The following is a 19417-nucleotide window of genomic DNA, read 5'->3' as shown; positions in this document are numbered from 1 at the left end:
GGTGTTGTGTGTAGCAGGGAGGGTGTTGTGTGTAGCAGGGAGGGTGTTGTGTGTAGCAGGGAGGGTGTTGTGTGTAGCAGGGAGGGTGTTGTGTGTAGCAGGGCGGGTGTTGTGTGTAGCAGGGAGGGTGTTGTGTGTAGCAGGGAGGGTGTTGTGTGTAGCAGGGCGGGTGTTGTGTGTAGCAGGGAGGGTGTTGTGTGTAGCAGGGAGGGTGTTGTGTGTAGCAGGGAGGGTGTTGTGTGTAGCAGGGAGGGTGTTGTTGTAGTAGGGAGGGTGTTGTGTGTAGCAGGGAGGGTGTTGTGTGTAGCAGGGGGGTGTTGTGTGTAGCAGGAGGGTGTGTGTGTAGCAGGGAGGGTGTTGTGTGTAGCAGGGAGGGTGTTGTGTGTATCAGGGAGGGTGTTGTGTGTAGCAGGGAGGGTGTTGTGTGTAGCAGGGCCGGGTGTTGTGTGTAGCAGGGCGGGTGTGTGTGTAGCAGGGAGGGTGTTGTGTGTAGCAGGGAGGGTGTTGTGTGTAGCAGGGCGGGTGTTGTGTGTAGCAGGGAGGGTGTTGTGTGTAGCAGGGAGGGTGTTGTGTGTAGCAGGGAGGGTGTTGTGTGTAGCAGGGCGGGTGTTGTGTGTAGCAGGGAGGGTGTTGTGTGTAGCAGGGCGGGTGTTGTGTGTAGCAGGGAGGGTGTTGTGTGTAGCAGGGAGGGTGTTGTGTGTAGCAGGGAGGGTGTTGTGTGTAGCAGGGAGGGTGTTGTGTGTAGCAGGGAGGGTGTTGTGTGTAGCAGGGAGGGTGTTGTGTGTAGCAGGGAGGGTGTTGTGTGTAGCAGGGAGGGTGTTGTGTGTAGCAGGGAGGGTGTTGTGTGTAGTAGGGAGGGTGTTGTGTGTAGCAGGGCGGGTGTTGTGTGTAGCAGGGAGGGTGTTGTGTGTAGCAGGGAGGGTGTTGTGTGTAGCAGGGGGGTGTTGTGTGTAGCAGGGAGGGTGTTGTGTGTAGCAGGGAGGGTGTTGTGTGTAGCAGGGAGGGTGTTGTGTGTAGCAGGGAGGGTGTTGTGTGTAGCAGGGAGGGTGTTGTGTGTAGCAGGGAGGGTGTTGTGTGTAGCAGGGAGGGTGTTGTGTGTAGCAGGGAGGGTGTTGTGTGTAGCAGGGAGGGTGTTGTGTGTAGCAGGGAGGGTGTTGTGTGTAGTAGGGAGGGTGTTGTGTGTAGCAGGGCGGGTTATGTTTGTAGCAGGGAGGGTGTTGTGTGTAGCAGGGAGGGTGTTGTGTGTAGCAGGGCGGGTGTTGTGTGTAGCAGGGAGGGTGTTGTGTGTAGCAGGGAGGGTGTTGTGTGTAGCAGGGCGGGTGTTGTGTGTAGCAGGGAGGGTGTTGTGTGTAGCAGGGAGGGTGTTGTGTGTAGCAGGGAGGGTGTTGTGTGTAGCAGGGAGGGTGTTGTGTGTAGCAGGGAGGGTGTTGTGTGTAGCAGGGCGGGTGTTGTGTGTAGCAGGGAGGGTGTTGTGTGTAGCAGGGAGGGTGTTGTGTGTAGCAGGGAGGGTGTTGTGTGTAGCAGGGAGGGTGTTGTGTGTAGCAGGGAGGGTGTTGTGTGTAGCAGGGAGGGTGTTGTGTGTAGCAGGGAGGGTGTTGTGTGTAGCAGGGCGGGTGTTGTGTGTAGCAGGGAGGGTGTTGTGTGTAGCAGGGCGGGTGTTGTGTGTAGCAGGGAGGGTGTTGTGTGTAGCAGGGAGGGTGTTGTGTGTAGCAGGGAGGGTGTTGTGTGTAGCAGGGAGGGTGTTGTGTGTAGCAGGGAGGGTGTTGTGTGTAGCAGGGAGGGTGTTGTGTGTAGCAGGGCGGGTGTTGTGTGTAGCAGGGAGGGTGTTGTGTGTAGCAGGGCGGGTGTTGTCTGTATCAATGGGTTACTCAGCAGTGTCCAGGTTGCTGTGTTGCTGCAGTGCTTTCACATTCCAGTTGATTTATTTGGTGCTACAGGCATCAAATCTCTGTAAAAACCGACGAATTTTAGGGCAAATAGCCCGAGTTTATTTGGGTCTGGCTATCTCACCTCACTGTAAGGGGGAATGGTGCATCAATCTGGGCAAGATCAAACCACCAATCGAGAGTTTAAATTACCCATTGAAGTACAGCGTGTGTGTGCACACTGGGACTTCCCCAGGATCCCGATACATGAGTGACTCAGCTGAGCCAAGCGCCATTCTCAAAGATCGGAAGTTTCAGGCCACCATTCATCCAAACATTTGAGATTCTGCGGCGGGGCGGGTGGGGGGCGGCGGGGGCCAACCGGGCAAATTGCTGCTGAGGCGATGTTCCTCCTCACAAAGGAATCTCAATCTAGGAGGCAGAGGTTCAGAGGTTCAAAGTAAAGGGTTGCCCATTTAAGACGGAGATGAGCAGCACTTTGTTCTTTCAGCGGGTCAGTAGTCTTTGGAATTCTCTTCCACAGAGAGCAGTGGAGGGTGGGCGTTGAATATGTTCAAGGCCGAGTTAGGCAGATTTGTGATCAACAAGAGGGGGGATTATGGGGATAGGCAGCAAAGTGGGGTTAAGGCCAAAATCAGATCAGTCTTGATTTTATTGATTGGTAGAGCAGGCTAATTTGGCCGAATAGCCTTCTCCTACTCCTATATCTTATGAACTTTTAATAAGCGAATGAGCATGAATGGAAAGCATCAAGAAATAGAATTAATAAAGGCATTTCAAGAATGGACAAGCTGGTCTATTTCCAGTGATCATTTTTGCGTGTTTCTAATAATCACAAATTAAAATAAACCGAGTTTGTTTGGAGACTTAAAAAGTAAAAAATCTCCACTATTGTAAATATGTTGTCATCATGTAAACAAAATGTCTCATAAGGAACTTTCAGAAGGACATGCACTTGAATGGAGGACTAGATTGCAGGATTATGAGGAAATGGTGGAGTTTGGGACTGATTTGGACAACTCTTTCTAAATGCTGGCACACGCATGGTGAGCCAGATGGCATTTCCCTTCTTTAAGGTTCTACTATTTTAACCATATTGAGGTAAAACACCCAGATAAGTATTCTTTTTCCATGTCTTCCAGCTTTGGGCCTGAATTTTTAGGCCCAAAGGCTTGACCCCTGACATCCAGAGAGTTGGTGAGGAACGTATCCCCGCTGACCCCAACAGACCCACTGCCATTTTACCCTCAAATGGGCATTGGTTGGAGTCAATGTGGGGTAAGTGGCTGGAGTCAAAGGGAAGGGAGGGTAGGGGATGCCCTGGTGAGTTGTAGGAAGGGGGGGAGCGAGTGGGTAATCGGGGGTTAGGCCGGGAAGGGGGTAGGGGGACGTGTGTGTGGGGTGGGGGGGAGGGGGTTGGAAAGTGGGAGATCTGGATGTCTCCAGTCCATGCAGGGAGAAAACCCTCAGTTAGAAGGGGGGCTTACACTGGAGGTGCTACCCTACTCCCATCCCAATTTTGAAGATTTTTTCCTGCTTTTCACTCTCAGCTACCTGACACCCATCAGCCTGGAAGTTGAGACTGGGTGGGAAAAGGCCATTCAACGGCCACTTAAGTGCCTTCATAGGGACATGAGCGGGCTTCTGGTCGGAGGCCTTGCCCACCACAGGGTAAGATCACACCCGGGTCAGAGCGGGTGAGATCCCGCTGGGGTTGTGGGCAGGGGGGGTGGAGGAGATGGTCTGGTGTAGAATTCAGGTTGTGTACTTTTTGATACATTTGTTCAGAGTGTAGTTAGAATCATTAGAATTCCTACAGTGCAGAAAGGAGGCCATTCTGTCCATCAAGTCTGCACTGACAACAATCCCACCCAGGCCCAATCCTTGCAACCTCACATATTTACCCTGTGAGTCCCCCTGACACTAAGGGGCAATTTAGCATGGTCAATCACCCTAACCTGCACATCTGTGGAGTGTGGAAGGAAACCGGACTGTGGAGCATCTGGAGGAAACCCACGCAGACACGGGGACAACACGCAAACTCTACATAGGCTATGACCTGAGGCCAGAATTGAGCCCAGGTCCCTGGTGCTGTGAGGCGGCAGTGCTAACCACTGTGCCACCATGCCGCCCTTTAGTTACATTCTTAAATTATGTATTGTGAAATGTATCCAAGCAGTTCATTTTTAAACGTTTCAAATCTAAAAAGAACCAGAAAATGATGGAAGTACTGATCAGGTCTGGGGAGAACGTTAATATTTCAGGTCTGTGACCTTGCAACAGAACTGAGAAAATTAGAAATATATTAGGTTTTGAGCAAGCGAGACGGGGTGAGGGTGAAAGGAAAAATAAAAGGAAGGATCTGTGATCACGTGGAGGGCAGGACAGATTAAAGGACAAAAGTGTCCATGTTGTCAGGGCAAAGGGAGTGGTAATGGAGCAAGTGAGGAATCAAAGGACACGATTAGAGGAGGTGTGAATGGCAGGAACATGGCTAGTTGTCATCTGAAAGCAAAGGAAAAGTTATGCACGATCTTCCGTCTCTTCACGCCGACGGGATCTTCAGGTCCCACCGATGGCACACCCCCTTTGCAGATTTCCCGCAGGTTGAGGTGGGGGTCAATGATCAGTGAGGCCAGAAGATCCTGCCGTTGGGCAATGCTGAGAAAAACACTGTGGGGAAGTCAGAGAATCCCAGTGACTGACTGGAATACTAGAGGGCAGGAAAGACCAAACCAGCTAAATGAAAGGGGTCAAAATGGGGACAGAGAGTGAGTTCAAAAGGCTGTCAAATGCCAGTTGAAAGATGAATCATAGAATCACTGCAGTGTAGAAAGAGGCCATTTGGCCCATCGAGTCTGCACTGACTCTCCAACAGAGCATCTTACCCAAGCCCATCCCTGCCCTAGCCCCTGTAACCCCACGTATTTACCCCACTAATCCTTCTAACCTGCACATCTTGGAACACTAAGAGGCAATTTAGCGTGGCCAATCCATCTAACCTGCAGATCTTTGGACCCGGAGCACCCGGAGGAAACACATGCAGACACGGGGAGAAAGTGCAAACTCCACACAGACAGTCGCCCAAGGCCAGAATCGAACCCGGGTCCCTAGCGCTGTGAGGCAGCAGTGCTCACCACTGTGCCACCGCTGTTTCTCAAGGTTTTGTATTGGTGATGCGACATTCCAATTTTTATATTTACACTCATGTTCGAATGCTCGCAAGCAAAAAATTCTGAGAGCACATTTAGACACCTGCTTTACCTGGATTCAAAGCAGTGATGCATTTGGTGTAGCACTGCTGGCTTACACCAACAATGTGCTGATGTAAAATTGGCAAGTACAATGTAACTGTGCCGCAAATTGCAACTGGGAATTTTCACTCCTCAACTTGTTTTAGTTTGACAAAAGGTGATTGAGGGGAATTCCAACTAAAACCTTTCAAGTAAAAAGCTGGATGAGCAGCTAGTTACAAATAGCTTGGAAGATGAAAGAGATAATGAAGGCCAAGTGGTTCATGATTGTAGAAATTTTATGGTCTTGCAGCAATCAATGCCAGGAAGACAACCAACCAATCAAAGGTGAATGCTGAGATGGATATTCTGCTTTAACTTGGCTTTGCTTTGCTGTAGAGGATGTAGGGACCATGATAAAATGGATTGGGAATGGACCATTATAAAAAGTTAATGAGCTGAATGGACCTTCGATTTTTCTATTTTCATCTGTGCCAACGTTTCTTGAGCAGATGTATAGTGAAGTGTTTTTACCTCATATATAATGGCTGATTGCACAGTGATTCTGTCACAGACTTCAAACTCAAGGTCTTCATTCAAGAGGCTCAAAACAATTTAACACCGGGAGGGGAATAATATTCAGAAAAACAGAGTGGGAAATGGAGATTTTAAATATAATTACCTGCTTACATGTCACCAATAACAAGTATAAACACATTGGACCTATTGCAATTAAATGTCCACTTACAAAACTATTTGGCTTCCTCGTTTCCATCTGTGAGACTTTCTTTTGCAGTGTAATGAATTTGAAATAAACTATCTTCTTTCTGAATCATCCCTCCTAGGATGGAGGGTTATAGGTAGGCCTGGAAGGTAGGGATATGTTCGGCACAACTTGTGGGGCCGAAGGGCCTGTTTTGTGCTGTAGTTTTTCTATGTTTCTATCTCTTCCTTTCTCCTATCCTTCCTCTCTCCCCTCTCTTCCCCCTCCCTTTCTTCTTCCTTCCTTCCTTTCTCCCTTCCTTCCTCCCTCCTTTCCTGCCTTCTTTCTTTCCTTCTTTCCTCCCTCCCCCACTTCCTCCTCTATCCACTTCCCCCCTCCCTTCCTCTCCCCTCTTTCCTCCCTCATTTCCTCCCTCCTTCCCTCCCCCCTCCCTTCCTCTCCCTCCCTCCCACCCACATTCCCTCCCTCCTGCACTAGAAATACTGATGTTAGTTTGTGTTGCAACATTGTATTTTCACCAGCTATAAATCTACAGGGAGAGGTTTCATTTATAACCATATCAAGCGCAATTATGCATGAAATAATCATTCTTACTCATTGTATCACGCGGACTATATGATATATTTTTGCAGCTTTGCCCTTGTCTTCCGAGGTAATCAGACTTCCATATTTCAGTCTGCTCTCATATATTGAGTGTACATTCTCTGGGGACCCCTCTACGTTCTCGGATTCTGATACCTCGCTATTTTTTCATTTCATGACCCGGATAATGAACCACAAATCTTCCTGGTGCTTTCCTCAGCTACTGGATCTGTCTGTTGCCACAACGGGATTCTCCACATCCTCAAAATAGCGAAGTAGCACTGACACTAGTCACAGATCATAAATGTAAATTTGAATTCTTCAACAGGAGAGGAAGTAACAAATAAATGGCAATTGTATACAGCCATTATTCACCTTTTTCTCTGCTACGGTATTACCCAGTTTTGTCACGGTATTAAAGTTGGCTAAAGGTATCAGGGGATTTGGAGAAAAGAAGGGCGAATGGAGTCAATCTGCTGAACAGCCGTGAGCTAATAGAGTGGCAAAGTCAACTCAGTCCAGCCGACTCCTATTTCAAGTGTTTGGCAAATGATGATTTTATAACCGTTTACAGATAAAGGTAAAGTCGCCATAATCCCAGATGAGCATTGACTGCTCTTCCCCTCAAAAAGGGATGGTGGTGATTTAACCTGAGGATCACCACACCTCAGGCAAGTTTGAGAAGGCGGGGCCTTCAAGGACAACCTCAGCCAGTGCGGGAATTAAACCCGTGTTGTTGCCGTCACTCTGCATCACTAACCTGCCATCCAGCCAACTGAGTGAAACTTCCAACCTCCTCTCCCTACTTCAGCAACACAAGTGCAAAATGCTGAAGATACTAGAAAATCCAGAAAAAAAACCCAGAAAATGCTGGAAATAGTCAGCAGGTTAGACAGCATCCGTACCTTCTCCCTGGCTCTGGGCTTGCTTATAAAGTTCCCCTCCAAGCCACTCACCATCCTGACTTGGACTTACCACAGAGAGCTGATATTGCCCTTCATTCCCTGTCGCTGGGTCAAAATCCTGGAACTCTCTCCCTAAAACCACTCTGGATGTACCTACACCACATGGACAAGAGCAGTTCAAGAAGGTGGCTCACCACCGCTTTGTCAAGGATAATTAGGGATTGGCAATAAATGCTGGTGGAGGTCTTGTGGTGCAGTGGGTAGTATCCCTGCCTCTAAGCCAGAAGCTCCAGATTAGAGTCCCACCCCAGGATATGATGGCCAAGGAAGGTGCATTCATTCTGCAGTCAAACAGATTGAGTGTCAACCGGTAAAACTTTTCCATCACACCAATGGCTGGTGGTAAGAGTGGGAGAGAATACTCCCATGTCAGCCATGCTTTATACAGAGTGGCACCCCTCAAGCTAAAGTTTATTTATTGCTGTCACAAGTAGGCTTACATTAACACTGCAATGAAGTTACTGTGAAAATCCCTGAATCACCACACTCCGGCACCTGTTAGGGTACACTGAGGGAGAATTTAGCACAGCTAATGCACTTAAACAGCACGTCTTTCAGACTGTGGGAGGAAATCGGAGCACCTGAAGGAAACCCACACAGACATGGGGAGAACGTGCAAACTCCACAGAGCCAGTGACACAAACCGGGAATTGAACCCGGGTCCCTGGCACTGTGAGGCAGCAGCGCGAACCACTGTGCCACTGTGCCGCCACAATAACCCCTGGTGACAAACTCCAACCTGTTCCAGAAATTGCGAGCTATGGAAACAGATGAAAGTCTGCCTTCGTGCACCACTCGGTTGGGAAGAGTATTGGAATTGGAACGAATGCTGGCCTAGCCAGTAAAGCCCACTTCCCATGAATTAATAATTTTTTAAAAGTCTTTAACCTCTTCCAGTCCAGTTCTGATGAAGGATCATGCCATTGACCCTGGCACAGGTTTCCTAGTGGTGTGGAGTGCAAGTAATGAGAAATCCCATTGACAGCAACGGGACCAGAAGATCCGGCCACCAGCGAATGGCACGCCACCTCCAGCCACAAGAAACACACCATGGGAATGCCGGAGAATCCTTTCATTGTTTGAGCTGTTGAGAATTTCTAACTTTCTTTTACATTGCACATTCCTGGTTTTTATTTCCATGTATTCTTACTAATCGGGGATAGTTCGCCCCAAAAAATTCTAAGTGTCAAATTTGCGTGAAAACTGGAGTAATTCACGTTTTTTTCAGTGGGAGTTCAGAGAAGAATCTCCCACGCTCTGTGCACTGCAGAGATCACGAGTGTAAATCCTGTTGAAAATCAGTGGGAAGTCTCACAACACCAGGTTAAAGTCCAACAGGTTTATTTGGTAGCAATTACCATAAGCTTTCGGAGCGCTGCTCCTTCGTCAGATGGAGTGGAAATCTGCTCTCAAACAGTGCACAGAGACACAAAATCAAGTTACAGAATACTGAATAGAATGCGAATCCCTAGAGCCAGCCAGGTCTTAAAGGTACAGACAATGTGGGTGGAGGGAGCATTAAACACAAGTTAAAGAGATGTGTATTGTCTCCAGACAGAACAGCCTGCAAGTCCAGGAGGCAAGCTGTGCGGGTTACTGATAATGTGACATAAATCCAACATCCCGGTTTAGGCCGTCCTCATGTGTGCGGAACTTGGCTATCAGTTTCTGCTCAGCGACTCTGCGCTGTCGTGTGTCGTGAAGGCCGCCTTGAAGAACGCTTACCTGAAGATCCAAGGCTGAATGCCCGTGACTGCTGAAGTGCTCCCCCACTGGAAGAGAACAGTCTTGCCTGGTGATTGTCGAGCGGTGTTCATTCATCCATTGTCGTAGCGTCTGCATGGTTTCCCCAATGTACCATGCCTCGGGACATCCTTTCCTGCAGCGTATCAGGTAGACAACGTTGGCCGACATTGTCTACCCGATACGCTGCAGGATACGCTCCCTCCACCCACATTGTCTGTACCTTTAAGACCTGGTTGGCTGTAGGGATTCGCATTCTAATCAGTATTCTGTAACTTGATTTTGTGTCTCTGTGTGTTCAAGATTATGAGGGGCATGGACAGGGTGGATAGGGAGCAGCTGTTCACCTTAGTTGAAGGATCAGTTACAAGGGGACACAAGTTAAAAGTGAAGGGTGGGAGGTTTAGGGGGGAATTGAGGAAAACCTTTTTTACCCAGGGGGTGGTTAGGGTCTGGAATGCACTGCCTGGGAGGGTGATGGAGGCAGGATACCTCACATCCTTTAAAAAGCACCTGGATGAGGACTTGGCACGCCATAACATTCAAGGCTGTGGGCCAAGTGGTGGCAAGTGGGATTAGGTGGGCAGGTCATGCATCGGTGTGGACTCAATGGATCAAAGGGCCTCTTCTGCACTGTAGTGTTCTATGATTCTGTCATTCTGTGATTCTGTGTAGGTTTTTCCAGATGCCCCGGTTTCCTCACACAATCCAAAGATGTGTAGGTTAGGTGGATTGGCCATGGTAAACTGCGCCCTATGTTTGAGAGCACATTTCCACTCCATCTGACGAAGGAGCAGCGCTCCGAAAGCTTATGGTATTTGCTACCAAATAAACCTGTTGGACTTTAACCTGGTGTTGTGAGACTTCTTACTGTGTTCACCCCAGTCCAACGCCGGCATCTCCACATCATGAAAATCAGTGGGCCAGGCCTATTCCTGCTGGAGAGGCTGGCAGCATAGCGCTGAGCGGGCTACTGCGTATGCGCCGACCTGTCAACGCTGAGATCGGCACATGCGCAGTCGCCCGTACTGCTAGTCTCCCGATCGCTGGCCAGCCCCATGACCCCTGCATCGCTGCACCTCTCACCTCCCCCAGGGCCCAACCGCCAAGTCCTCATCCAGGTACTTTTTAAAGGATGTGAGGTATCCTGCCTCCATCACCCTCCCAGGCAGCGCATTCCAGACCCTAACCACCCCCTGGGTAAAAAAGGTTTTCCTCAATTCCCCCCAAACCTCCCACCCTTCACTTTTAACTTGTGTCCCCTTGTAACTGATCCTTCAACTAAGGTGAACAGCTGCTCCCTATCCACCCTGTCCATGCCCCTCATAATCTTGAACACCTCAATCAGGTCAGCCTGAAACGGGGAGAATGTGTAAACTCCACACAGAGAGTCACCCAAGACTGGAATTGAACCCGGGTCCCTGGAGCTGTGAGGCAGCAGTGCTAATCATTGTGCCACCGGGCCGCTCATGATAGCAAGGCTCAAAGATTCACTGGCTTCACAGCCATCTGCCTTTTCCCAAGAATGCAGGATCGTGCACCCGTGTGGCTATGCGGGTTCTGTGTCAGCAATCTCTAATGTTTATAAACCAGAGGTGCTGCCATTCCACCAATGAGTAACTGGTGTGTGACCATTAGAAGCACATCCTGCATGTGTGTGCATGGTACCCAGGGAGTTGCCATGACTCCCATATCCTCAGTCACTCCCAGGTCCCTGGGATTTCAGAGGGTCTGGAACGTCTGCAGGCATGGCTGCTGCGGGATAAGGGTTACCCGCTGAAACACTGCCTGATGACTCCAGTGTGTCATCCTCAAACATGTGCTGAGGAGAGGCGCAACACTGCTCACAACTCCATGCGCTCCCTTACAGAGCAGGCCATTGGACTTCTGAAGATGTGTTTCAGATGCTTGGACCGCACAGGTGGCTCTCTGCAATACACTTTGGGGAGGGGTTCCCACATGATCACAATATTTTGTGTCCTTCACAATCTGACAATGCAAAGAGGGTGAGCCATTGCCAGAGGATGAGCTGGGAGAAGATGAGAATTCACTGGGAGATGATGATGCGGAAGTCCAGGAAGCTCAGGGGTCTGCAAAGGGTCAGTATGAGAGCGATGATGCAATGGAGAAAGGAAGATTTGGGAGATGTGCTCATGGTAGTTTAATTGCGACAGGTTCCAGGAAGAGGAAAGTTTATTGAGAGCATATTACCATATCTCTCCGAGCTCTCAAATTCATTCCTTGTCTCATCTCAGGGAATGTTCAACCACTGGCAGTGAGAACGGGTTCCGCGTGAACACTTGCACATTCCGCCCTCATGAATTATTAGGATATGATCTCAACTTTGGCCTGTAGTTCTCACTCCATGAACTGAGAATCCACTGAGGAACAGCAGCAATGCGAGACAAGGCCTGACACTCACTGCCAACTAATGATGCAAACACTGCTGCGAGATGAGAACATGTCAAGGGATCTCACCCAAAAGTGCATGTCTTGGGTTCAGCCACAACCACCGAGGAGACACAAATGCTGCTGGAATAACAATGCTGATGAGCTGTCCTTACTTATTGGTGTCCCTTGAGTAAGAGGGGTTAGAAAGGGTTCAATCATACATTTCAAATAAAGATTTAAACATCTCTGTGACAACACACAAGGAGACTAGTCGAGCAGAGGTTGACATCACCTGAATGTTAACCTCACAGCCAGACACTGTCACTGGGTGGGAGGATTCCAAAGTATAAATTCACCACATCTTCAGTTGACCAGAACATTCACAGACTCGTCAAATGTATTGAGAAAAGTGTAATTTATTTTCGGTGATAGCACACCCGTAAACCAGAGGCAATATCAACATTTTTTAACTTCCCTAACCCTCTCACTATGCCTTGGTGCAGCCCCGACATAGATCGCAGGGATGAAGACCGCTACGTCCTGATGACAGTGTTGACCTTGCTAGGCGCCCTCTGGTGGCCCGAGGTTTGGAGGGCTCCGGCCTGATCAGGGTAATCTACTCAGGGGCAGAAGTACCCTCTGCGGGCTATGCTGCTGGAGTTGGTGTGGGCACGGGCAGAGGGGACTGTGGATGGCTGTACACCCTTGGAGTGCCCTGAGTGGAGGCCCCAGAGGTGTCTGACTGATGCCCATCCTTCCTGTGGGCGCTAGAGGACCCCGGCCTGACTGCTGCAGGAGATGGGGCACCTGGAGGGAGGTCAAGATGTCACATGCCATGTTGGTTACATCCTGACAGTGCCCATCAGGGTGCGCAGCCATGGAGTGCGTGGCTGAGTCCAAATTTGGCAAGGTCTGCTGGACCAAGGTGTCCATGGTGGTTGCCAGCCATCCACTGGTGACCTTGAGACACTCACATGTTGGAGGCATGACAGCAGAAAGAACACTGAAACTGAAACTGAAGTTTGCTGAATGACTCTCAAATCTCTGCCTGACATTAGCCACTGCTTATCATTGCATCTCCAGCATTGAGAGATGGGAAAAGATTCAGAGGGCGGGGGTTCATGAATAACCTCAGCTGGTACAAGAATCGAAGCCCCACTGTTAGTGTCGTTCTGCGTCACAAACCAGCTGCACAGTCAACTGAGCGAACCAAATAGGGAATGGATGTGTGTGGGTCGTAAGGGGCATCAGTTGGCCTCACACTGGCATAGCTGAAGGGCTGTTTCATATGTTACTATTTATTTTCAAAGCCTGAACAAATTTCTAGTATACCCTGTTGGTGCTTCACCTTCTGCCTCTGCATCTGGTCGTCTCTGATTATGTCCTGGGGTCTCCCACCACGACTCCCATTTTCACACATCCTTTCCCAGATACTTTCTCCCATGTCAGTCCATATAAATAATATCCACCGCCCCCCCCCCCAACCCCCACCACCGCCGCCCCCCCCCCCTCCCCCGCCCCCGCCTACAGCTTTAATCACCGTTTGAAAGAAGTTAATCAGATTTTTTCAGACACGACACATCCCATACAAATTCCTGATCAGCTGAAAACATTGAACGTGTTCTGGCTCTCGCCCTTAATAGACTGGAAGGAATTTATATATAAACGTGGTTAAAGTAGAAAGCTCCCGGCCATGATTCTGTTCTTAAAACAGTATCCAGGAATTGGATAATTGCTTGAAAATAGAACCTTAATTTACCTGGTTTCTTTCATATCCACAGGTTCACCCCAAAGATTTTTGAAGTGCAGTTACTGCTGCTTTGTAAACAAATCTGACCACCACTTTGTGTACCGCGATGTCCCATAAACAGCCCAATAATAAATAGATAACTAATAATATGGAGAGCAAAGAAAATAAAAGTCTTCATTTCTAATGTAACTTTTAGGACCACGCAATGTCCCAAAAGTGGTTTGCAGCAAATGAAGTGCTTTCAGAAGTGTAGTCTACAATGACCCTGCAGAAAAAATTAAGTTTGAGTTGATCATTATTTACATAAGAACAAGGAGCAGGAGTAGACCATCTGGCCCCTCGAGTCTGCTCCGCCATTCAATAAGATCATGGCTGATCTTATCGTGGACTCAGCTCCACTTACCAACCCGCTCACCGCAACCCTTAATTCCTTTACTGTTCAAAAATGTATCTATCCTTGCCTTAAAAACATTCAATGAGGTAGCCTCAACTGCTTCACTGGGCAGAGAATTCCACAGATTCACAACCATTCGGGTGAAGAAATTCCTCCTCAATTCTGTCCTAAATCTGAACAAAAAACTTTTCCTGTTTTTTGCAGATGTAAAGGAACGCAAGCTTCAACAACTTATCGACACCACTGCCCATCCAGCAGTCCCAATCCCTCGAACTTTATCTCTTCTAGCCCCAGCCCTTGCCATGTCTTTACCATACCCTCTGACCTTCCCCTCTCTGAAGCTGAGCATGCTGTTCTCAGCAAAGAACTCAGCTTTGTACCCTTACGCCCGCACCTCAATGAATTCTGGGCTCGGCATGATGTTGAACTCTTCCTCTGTCACCTTCGTCTCTGTGCCCACTTCTTTGGGCAAGAGTCCTCCCCCCCATTCCACAGATCCTTTCACGTGCCTCCAATTGGACACCCCCACCGGGACAATTACCTGTCCTCGATCTTTTCATTGGGAACTGTCGACGGGACATTGGCCGTCTCAATTTTTCTGCCCCCCTCACCCGTTCCAACCACTCTCCTCCTGAACTTTCTTCCCTTCGCTCCCTCAGCTCCAACCCTGACATTGTCATCAAAGCTGCCAACAAAGCTGTTGTCGTCTGGCATACTGACCTCTACCTCCCCCTGGACCATGACCACACCACTGAACATCAAGCCATTATCTCCAACACCGTCACCGAACTCACTTCCTCCAGATGCCTTCCCCCCACAGTTTCCAACCTCATTGTCTTCCAATCCCAGACAAGCTGCTTATGCCTACTTCCCAAAATACACAAAAAGGACTGTCCTAGTAGGCCCTTTGTGTCAGCATGCTCCTGCCCCACTGAACGTATTTCCTCTTACCTTGGCTCCATCCTCACTCCTCTGGTCCATTCCCTCCCCACCTACACCCGGGATTCCTCTGATGCCCTGCGTCATATTGACAGCTTCCAGTTCGCAGACCCTAACCTGTTTCCTATTCACCATGGATGTGCAATCTCTCTACACCTCCATCCCACACCAGGACGGCCTGAGAGCTCTTTACTTCTTTCTTGAAAAGAGGCCTGAACAATTCCCATTCACCACCACTCTCCTCCACCTGGCTGAACTTGTTCTATCTGTTAACAACTTCTCCTTCAACTCATCCAACTTTCTCCAAATCAAAGGAGTAGCAATGGGTACCCAAAATTCTCAAGCCTATTGTGCAAAGATAAACACTTGTTAAAACATCTGGCCCTGTGCCCTCAATTAATACAGTTTAACTTATGGCATTAGAAGGAATATGCAATCACTTCCTTTCGTTTTGGATCCTGTAAATTTAGAATTAAGTTCTGTAGTTAGTCTTTGTAGCATGTAATTCTCTTGAGTGTTATTGAGGAATGTGTCATGTAATGTTTTTAACAGTGTCTTTCTGCCTTAACTTTGACACACTAATTATTTTTGAGTCTTGATTTTTGTCTTTTCTTTGCTCTTTGTTATTTGTTCAAAAGATGAAAAGAAAGCTAATTGTCGTGCGGTTGGGTCAGGCTGTGTTTTCTGTTTGGCACTATAAATCACAAAGAGAATTTGTGTGAAAAGGGAACAAGCAAAATTCTTTCTGTGTGGAACAGCTTCTGTTTCACAACCTTCAAACAGACACTGATCTTGAAGCAGCTCACTAAGGATAGAGCAGAGAATGTGTTACCGCATGTGTTACACTGTTAGAAAGAGCAGAAGAGTTGAAAGGAGGAAAAGCAATGGATTGCAGAGTAGACTGGTTCACTGTTGTTACAGCCCACCAAAGAATTTAAAGGGCTCGGAGAAGGGAGACTTTGGGATCCTGTGCTATCCATCTGAGTGGGCAGAACTTCTCATCCAAAAGATGGTCCCTTGAACAGTACAGCATTCCCTCAGTACTGTGCTGCAATGGTGGTTTAGATTTTGGTTTTCAATCCTGAATTGGGGTTTCTAACACAGAGCGCAATCAATTAAGATTCAACTGAACCTTCTGGAAGGGATTTAATAGGCCAAAATGGAGGATGTGATGTTGTAAACGTTTATGAAAGTAAGGTAACATGGAGGTATTTTGTTGAAACAATCAGGGTTCTTTCCAAAGAAGTGAATGACAAATATTGTATTTTGAGGGATCTCTTTATTTCATGATCACAGTATATTTACACAACCAGCGTTCAATCTGTGACTACTTTGGCCAGACTTTTACAAAGTCATTCATGAATATGACAGTCAGATTACTAAAATTCATTGAGTTTGCTTGCGGACAGTGCAGTGGCTGCATTTGAACAATGCTGAGGCATCAAGTATCAGCAATTACTGTTTATCTGAATCCTTAAATTATTTTTTTATCATTTCACGGGGTATGGGCATCACTGGGGCGGCACAGTAGCACAGTGGTTAGCACCGCTGCTTCACAGCGCCAGGGACCTCGGTTCGATTCCCGGCTTGGGTCATGTCTGTGTGGCGTTTGCACGCTCTCCCCATGTCTGCATTCCTCCAGATGCTCAGGTTTCCTCCCACGTTCTGAAAGACGTGCTGGTTAGGTGCATTGACCTGAACAGATGCCGGACTGTGGCACAGGGGAATTTCACAGTAACTTCATTGCAGTGTCAATGTAAACCTTACTTGTGACTAATAAATGAACTTTACACTGGCTATGCCAGCATTTATTGCCCATCCCGAATTACCTTTGGGAAGGTGGTGGTGAGCTGCCTTCTTGAACCGTTGCAGTTCATGTGGTGTAGGGTACATCCACAGTGCTGTGAGGGAGGGAGTTCCTGGATTTTGACCCAGCCACTGTGATGGAATGGCGATATAGTTCCAAGTCACTTGGCACAGTGGTTAGCACAGAGGCCTCATAATGCCAGGGGTCCGGGTTCGATTCCCAGCTTGGGTCACTGTCTGTGTGGAGTTTGCATGTTCTCCCCGTGTCTGCGTGGGTTTCCTCCAGGTGCTCCGGTTTTCTCCCCACAGTCCAAAAGCTGTGATGATTCGGTAGATTGTCATGCTAAATTTTCCCTCGGTGCACCCGAACTGGTGCCGGAGTGTGGTTACGAGGGGACTTTCACAGTAACTTCATTGCAGTGTTAATATAAGCTTACTTGTGACACTAATAAATAAACTTTTTTTTAAAAGTCAGATTGAAGAAATCTACTTTTTAGGGACAGGCTCATTGCTCCAAAAAGAAACGTCATCACATTCACATCAATTATGAACTGACATTGTGGGTTTCCTGTGGGTGCCCTGGTTGCCTCCCACAATCCAAAGATGTGCACGTTAGGTGGACTGGTCATGATAAATTGCCCCTTAGTGTCAGGGAGATTAGCAGGGTAAATATTTGGGGATAGGGCCTGGGTGGGATTGTTGTCAGTGCAGGCTTGATGGGCTGAATGGCCTCCTTCTGTAGGGTTTCTATGATTCTCTGATTCTCTGATTGTAATTTAAATTAACATGCAAAAACCTTAACTTAAATAACTTAAATTACTAAAATTGTCCTTACTGCAGTTCAGGCTTTGTAAAAATCTTATCCCTCTTTCATTAGTTTATGTCACACATTTCTTTCTGCCTCTGCTGGTATTGAATTAGAATCTCCCTTCCCTTTACATTTTTATTTGTCATTTTAAAATCATAAAAACAAATGTCAGCTTGTCTCTGGGTGTCAGTGCATAATTAAGGCTAATATTTCCTTGCAACTCCATGGGAATGCTGAGAAAGAAGCCACTAGCTATTTCTAAAATACACTTCTGAAGCAGGCAATTTAAAATAAACCATTTGCTTACAACAGGTTAGCGGATTAAACATTGCAGCAGAGATCATGATGGTCACCAACATCTGATACATCCCTCCAGCAATCAGTGTACCTTCTGATGAAGCATGAAACCAAGGTTATGTCCACTTGCTTGAGTCGATTTTAGAAATTGGGGAACAGCGAGTTCATTCAGTGTCATGGCTGACTATCAAGACCATTAAAACTATCAAACAGCCATTTCATTGACTGAATGTTACAGTACAGAAGAATGCCATTCGACCCATCAAAAAAGCTATCCAATTAGACACACTTCCCTGCTCTTACTCTGCAGTTTTCTCCTTTGCAATTATTTTTTTCATTCATGGGAGAAGGGCGTCGCTGGCGGACCAGTCCATCCTAGATTTCCGTGGGCAGTTGAGAGTCAACCACAATGCTGTGGCTCTGGAGTCACATGTAGGCCAGACCAGGTAAGGATATAGACATAGAAACCTAGAAGATAGGAGCAGGAGGAGGCCATAATGCCCTTCAAGCCTGCTCCGCCATTCATCACAATCATGGATCGTCCAATTCAATAGCCTAATCCTGCTTTTTCCCTTTGATCCCATTCGCCCCAAGTGCTATATCCAGCTGCCTCTTGAATACATTCAATGTTTTGGCATCAACTACTTCCTGCGGTAATGAATTCCACAGGCTCACCACTCTTTAGGTGAAGAAATGTCTCCTCATCTCTGTCCTAAATGGTCTAGGACGACAGATTTCCTTCCCTAAAGAATATTAGTGAACCAGATGGGTTTTTCCGACAATCGGCAATGGTTTCATGGTCATCAGTAGATTCTTAATTCCAGATATTTTTTATTGAATTCAAATTCCACCAGCTGCCGTGGCGGGATTTGAACCGGGTCCCCATAACGTTAGCTGGTTCAATAGCCTAGCGATAATACCACTAGGCTATCGCCTTCCCATTATCTACGCAACACCCCTTTGAAAATTACAGTTGAATCTGCTTCCAGCATCCTTTCAGGCAAAACATTCCAGATCACAGCAAGAGCTGTTTATGGTGATGTGAGTTGCTCTCAATCTGTTCTGAAGGATCATGGGTTGTCCAGAGGAAGGGACAGGTGCTAGTTGAATGCAAGTTCATTCTCTCTTCTATCTAAAATACATTTCAGCTTAACAATATTCAAACTTCTGGAAGTGATTAGTTTGAGCTACTATGGGAAAATTGAGGTCGGAAATATCATTGATGGGGTGAATTCAGGAAAGATGGAATGGAGTCAGATGCAGAGCGTAAACACTGATATTGACCTGTTGTGTTGAGGAACCTGTTATTACTCTGTAAAGGCGATGTACTATTAGGATATACATTACTTCCCTTTCAGAGTGTTGAATTCTAATGACCAATGTCCAGAGTGACAGATTGACAGTTCCATTATCAACCACATAACATTGTTAAGAAAAAAAAATCTGCAGTTGTCTTTTCTCTTGTCGCATATCTCAAGGTCTGCAGAAATACATCCAGTCAATGTGACACAAAGCTGAAAGAAAAAAAATTGACAAACTAATGTGAAGGCTTTGGAGAGGATACAGAGAAGATTTACCAGGATGTTGCCTGGTATGGAGGGCATTAGCTATGAGGAGAGGTTTGTTCTCACTGGAGTGACGGAGGTTGAGGGGAGACCTGACAGAAGTTTACAAGATTATGAGAGGCATGGACAGAGTGGATAGTCAGAAGCTTTTACCCAGGGTGGAAGAGTCAATTACTAGGGGGCATAGGTTTAAGGTGCGAGGGGCAAGGTTTAAAACAGATGTACGAGGAAGATTTTTTACACAGAGAGTACTGGGTACCTGGAACTCGTTGCCGGGGGAGGTGGTGGAAACAAATACGGTAGTAACTTTTAAGGGGCATCTTGACAAGTACAT

This window comes from Mustelus asterias, chromosome 4 (genome assembly GCF_964213995.1).
Source record: "Mustelus asterias chromosome 4, sMusAst1.hap1.1, whole genome shotgun sequence".
Taxonomy (NCBI): Eukaryota; Metazoa; Chordata; class Chondrichthyes; order Carcharhiniformes; family Triakidae; genus Mustelus; species Mustelus asterias.
The sequence above is the reverse complement of the archived record's forward strand: the minus strand, read 5'-3'. Positions refer to the sequence as shown.